This window comes from Lissotriton helveticus, chromosome 5_1, assembly GCF_964261635.1.
Source record: "Lissotriton helveticus chromosome 5_1, aLisHel1.1, whole genome shotgun sequence".
Classification (NCBI taxonomy): domain Eukaryota; kingdom Metazoa; phylum Chordata; class Amphibia; order Caudata; family Salamandridae; genus Lissotriton; species Lissotriton helveticus.
In genome coordinates, this window is record NC_136065.1 from 1,568,171,459 (window position 1) to 1,568,177,458 (window position 6,000).

The window sequence follows — 6,000 nt, forward strand, 5'->3', positions numbered from 1 at the left end:
GAACCTAATTACTCTCCATAGGAATATAAACAAAACATTTTCCTTCGTTTCCTATAAACTGTGACATTGTCCGGGGGCTCCACCTCCTGTGAGAACCCGATTGGTCAATTGCGACTAACGTGACCACACCACGTGATGAGGCCACGCCCAACCAGGAAACGCTCCGAGCGTTACTTTACCGGCAGCCATCGAGATCACCGGTCACTCCTCGGGGCACCGCCAGCCGGAACCAAGTAGGTTTACCGTCTGATGATCAGAAGCTGCAAGTAAGTAATATGTGGCCTGATGGGAATGAGGAAACAATCTTTGCCTCCCGTTTTTCGAACGTGAGCCCGCTGACGATACTAAATGCTAAATACAGCCAGGAAACTAAAACCGGGCATATCTCTCTCTTTTTGTTGTCTATCGACTTTCAGGAGACGGACTCTTGCCGTCTTGGAAGCGCTGGTGCCCATGAAGCGGCAACACCGCAAGGAAGCGTAAGCAAAAAGCAATATATCAGTCGCAATTCACAATAGCGACGTCACGACTGCTCACAATTCTCGGCAGCCGTCCACTTCGCGAACACCAGTATGATCACTCACTCATAATTACGCCGCCCTTATTTTTCACTAGCTATTCTCAGATGCCAAAACTAGGTCGACACCACTTCTTTGGCACCGTTCGAGTAGCTATCAGTCACAGTCCGGTAAAAGCACTGTAGTACTGTTGCACAACTAGATGGATTCCTTTATTTTTACAACTTGGGTACGACCCCATCTATTGCCTCAAAAGGGGAAAGAATGGCTATAAACGTTAAATGTAGTACATGTGTTTTGTCAACCCCTGTATGTGACCCCTCCCTGTTTTTTGTTTTCCTGTTCCTTTACAGGTTTTTCTTTGAATAAAGAAAACGCACTATTTTTACACGAGTTCACAATTTGTGCACTCCAACTTGGACTAGGGCAGGACGCACCTTAGCGTGTGTGGACCACCCAGTTCAATATCACGGTCCTGACGAAAACCAATGAATAAATACAATGGTTGAAACATGTAGACCTTTTTAATCAATAGCATTTATCACACTTCACATAGCACACTTAGCTATTTTTATCAAACACTACTTTTAACACCAAAGTCTACCTAATTAGGCATAGGTGTTACACATTTTTTAACTAGGGTTCAAGCACTCAAGAATAAATACTTGCAGTGAGTAGTGTTGGCCCTTTTTAAATTCACTTGTTTGATCGCCCTGAACACATAAAAGAAAAATTAACCAGCTCCACTGTAGTCAGGTGTCGCAGCACACCCTATAGGCACTCGGCTTATGGGGTGGGACCCCGATGATGAAGCATGTCACCAACTAGGTTGGTGAGTGAGGGGTCTTCTACAAGGATATGCATTATCCTTAAACAGGTTGGGGCACATTGTGCTGAATTGAGCACATAAGCCCATGTCCAGAGAAACCTTTTTTCTCTGTTTCTGAGTGGACACTCCTCCATTGTTTTTGTAACTAATTCCGGGGACCAGGAGTTCCCAACTCACATAGATAAGTGTAAATTTTCCCTCACTCTCTCTTTTGTTATTGAACATTTGCAATGCTGCCACATGGGCTTCTCCCCACACTTTTGTTGCCCATTATCGTCTGGAGTTGGGGATGGCGGCCTCTGCTGCTTTTGGGGCTTCTGTCCTGTCTGCTGTACATGATTTGTGATCTGTACTTATTTTTGTGGATTAAAATGGACCTGTTTCTTGTATTGTTCTGGTCTGTTTTTTTCTTACAATCACCTTGTGCTTGGGTATGGGCTCACTTCATCAGGAATGGGACGGGGAGACAGGACGAGGAGGTAATGCCCGGTTACACACCGGTAATACCCATTACTCCGAGTCATGGTCTCCCCGTCCCATTCCTGAGCCCTTCCCTCTCTCCCTGGTTTGGGGTGTCTGTGGGTGATTGTATGTATTTCGTTCTGTTGTCTTTGGTATTTCAGGATGTTTCTTCCGGCACGTCCCCCTTTTGTAGTCACGTGATGGTGACATCATCCTAGGGGGAAGTGCCAACAGCTCAGCTAGGTAGGGGTTCTGTAGAGCAGACTAGCTGCTCACTTCATCAGGAATGGGACGGGGAGACCAGGACTCGGAGTAATGGGTATTACCGGTGAGTAACCGGGCATTACACAAATCGCTAAGCATTTATCAGCCTCAGAAGGATGAAAGGCCGAATCTCGAATTCCATCTACTACAGGTTGTACAAAATTCTCTGAAGCACGTACTCTGCTTGTTCTGAGCTTAATCAAAAGCCTAATGATGTAGAGCACCACAGTTAAAGTTTTAGATATGATTGTGGAGCATTCATTACCATTTTTGCCAAACTATGGGTGTTCAGCTCTCAGAGTTAATTGTCAAAATGGCTCAGTGAGTTAATGTATCTACACCATCATCAAAACGTATTGTGCAGACTAACAACTTCCCTGCCACTCTGCAGTTTGTTGTTCCACCCCAGTTGCCATCAACAGCAATGAATGTAGTTTTAATTTGTTTACTACAACACATAAAATGATAAATTTAAAAACAAAATGTGATCTATGTCTTCAAAGCAATTAATGGGAGCAAGTGCATTTACTGTGTAGGACCCTGGACTACCTCTACTTCTTTCAGTAAGGAACCAGAATGGCGTGTAGAAATATATCTTAGTATCAAAGCAAACAATATCAATGATGCAGCATTAGCAAATACAAAAATAAATAAAAGTGCGTAATCCAAGATACATTTTGAAACATAAGTGAGCAGGCTCTGCTCAACGAGTAGTGGCACTGGTACAAAGCAGGTGGGTGTAGTAATCGACTGCCATAGACCATGTGACTCTTAGTAGTTGATTCAGCCTACCTCTTACCAACGTCAGTTGAGGCAGAAAAGGGATCTGGCAGACTGGGAGATAACATGATTAGGCTAACAACACACATATTGGTACAGTGAGACAAATCGGGATTAGAATGTGGGTATCCTGGTAAAAAAAGATGACAATCCACAAGAATACATCCCTGCCGCAAAGCTACATCATTAAAATGTTGTTATGCTTTAGAGTGTTTATATGACACCCTTTGAGAACATATCGTTTCTTCGCAAATGTATGTAAAAATGATGTTGGAACTGCACTATTTAGCTTAACGAGTACCAGCTTGTGATGCATGGTAAGAAAAGTCTGATGCAAATAAATGTCTGCTTTGTAGTTACGCCCTAGCCGCTTCCTACTTAATTTAGTTAGTACCACCACTTCTTTTTTACCATTTAAAGTACTGCTAGAAAGGACACCTTATTTATCGCCATTAGTGCTCCCAATGGTTTACCCCTTTCTTCAGTGTATAAGGAGGCTGCCTGATTGTTGATAGCATTTCCTAGTGGAGGAATAGCAACTTTGTACTCCTATAACATACCCCATCCCCTTATACAAAAATCCCTGTAGCCATTCCTAACTGGATTGTGTGAACTTTTTTAGGATTCCGAGGCAAGTCAGGGGTTAGTGGGCTAAGATTGTAAAATCAGAGACTTTGTCCTAAGGCTTACCCTTACTATTAAACCCCCAATTGACCACCAAAGTACCTATCTTTAGCACTGGACACTCATGGTAACGAAGTCCAGTAGTTCAAAGCTTATGCAGGGAGGTGGTGTGGGGTTAGAGACTCGGAACTCAACAAACCACTTCTATGAGCTGTTAACAGGATGTCCAGCCAGTGCTAAGGAGTTATTTACCATAAATCACAAGAAGATCGTCCATTCTGAGGTCTTATGCACCTAAGCAGGCAGGTTGGGTGTGGGGGACAGAGGAAGTGTCAGAAATCCACCAGAATAGACTGCACTACAATCATCCTTTCTGTGAATGTTATCAGGTGATGATTAGGAGCGGTCATGGTATATGCCTAGCTGAGCCCTGCAGTCAACGTTGGTTGCTGGACTGTATTAAAGTCCTCTGTTGGCCGGTAGTGATCAGCAGGTCTCGTCAGAAATCATGCCATGGCTGTCCAGATGGTGGGGCAGTCGTTAGATGCTGTTGACATATAAGGATACTGGATTACAGGCAAGGACTGAGGGGGGGGGGGGCGGTTCCATATTTAGTATAGGAGCCATGTTGCAAAGCGTAGCATTATGCACCCTCTATTGGTTTTAATAACAGGGGGTGTATTATGAGCTATCAAGCGAGCTCAGTGATTTAAATACCCACTGATGATATCTTCTGTGACCTGCGCCACAAACTCAAATCCCGGCACGGCAAATCAAGCCTTCTATTCCTCTAAGATTAGAAATGTATAGATAAAGTAGGTTTTAATAGCAACTGTGATATATAGTGCTTAGCAACTAAAAATGGCAGCTGAATCACGATAGCAACAAAATATATTTTTATTTGAAATAATATAAGCAAGAGAGTTAAAAATAAAAGAAAATGAAAATAAACACATTTGCAGATAAATGTCCGCTGAGAGAAGGTTGTTTCTGTTTATTACATTTTATTTTTAATACAGAGTTGGGCTAAGCTTCACTCACACTTAGCCCAGATAGCAGAATGTGCCTGTAAGCATTATATTAGTATCTGGGACTGTGCCAATATAACTGGCTCCTATAAAAATTAAAAATAAAGTCTGCAAAAGTGGCAGCCTAGTTTGCTATTTAGACTCTGACACTAACATGTGTACCCCCACTGTATGACTGAGACAGACAATAGGCCTGGCACCAAAATAAGAGACCGGATTAGCCAATCAGATGCTTAAAAAATAGGCCACGTTTAGATATCGGGACAGTTCTGACCTTGTAAAGACGTTCTGCATATGGAAGACGGCAAGCATGTGTGCTTACTGCAGGCAATGTTTGAGATAACATCGGGGAGATCAGCAGTAGAAACCAGACCTTGAAACAGGCCCACCAACAGGCAAAAAAACGCCCCACACATGCACTGACCTGCCAGCAGCCCTTCCGAGACGGTTAAATTGCCTTCTAGGCCAGTCTGACCTTGTGTTTTCCACTTTGCCTTGCCTTCATGGGCTTCCGGTGCACAGTTCTAGTTTAAAGCCTGATGATGGGTCCAGAAATTGCACCAAGCAGTGGTCCCGTCTTCTTGGTAAACAGTTTTCAATGCTATATCTAGCTGTGACCTTTGGTCTGCTAATAGCTGTCTGCTTTCTGTTCATCAATTCCGTGAGGTTTGAACATAGATAGACTCGGTGTTTGGGTGTCCAGTTGTCACATTTTGGAACCTCTTCACATTTATCAGCAAAACCTACGGCGTTTCTTCAGGAAACAGTTAAAACCGTTGTTGTTTACGTATTAGAAATGCTGTTTACAGAGATAATTTGTCAAGTAGCTTCATGAGACCTTGCAGTATGCAAACACTTTACAATTACGCAGCCCTTTAATAAACACGAATCTTTACGAGTTATTAGTTCATCTGTTTTCTAAAATGGTGGCTGTGTTCCAGACACTTGCAGCTGTTCCTGTTTTACGGGCTTAAAGCTCACAGCGAGTCTTCTCCTCCCTGCCCCCACTGGCTGCTCTGTGTTTATCTTAATGTCTTGCCCCCACAGCCGCAGCTTCTATTTTTTTATATACCCAGAGTACTCCGCCCCTCCCCATCTGCTGCGCCTCGATGCAAAACAAAGTTCTTCATTGTCCTGACAAGTCAGACAGGTGTGGCCCAAGTAAATATACTTTCCATACGGCCTCCCGACCCCTCCCATACCCCTTCCTGGCCACTGATGCATTTGAGTCCCTCTACTGTTTCACCCTTTCATTCCCTGTGACTGCATTTGTAATCAGTGCCTCCGGAATTATACGGCAGGGGGAGTATGCAGCAGAGCTGCCAAAATTACGCGGCAAGATGAAAATGTAAACTATGTGGCATAATACGCCACATTTTTTGACAGTATTGCCTCATTATTTCATTTAAACATGCGAATACTATCTAGGCACAGGCACCATAATGCAGCAATAAGCCAGAGATTAGTGACCAATCAACTTTTAAAAATGGCCTTC

The 6,000-nt window shown here is 43.4% G+C and overlaps 1 long non-coding RNA gene across 1 annotated transcript in view; it reads right to left on the reverse strand.

Moving 5' to 3' along the window:
* The window catches only part of LOC144753706 (uncharacterized), a 122,505-nt gene extending 117,063 nt beyond the window's left edge, over positions 1–5,442 (reverse strand). The window contains exon 1 of the long non-coding RNA XR_013594491.1: positions 4,930–5,442. This is a non-coding gene — a long non-coding RNA (uncharacterized LOC144753706). The remainder of the gene's footprint in view (positions 1–4,929) is intronic.
* Positions 5,443–6,000: the final 558 nt, after the last annotated feature.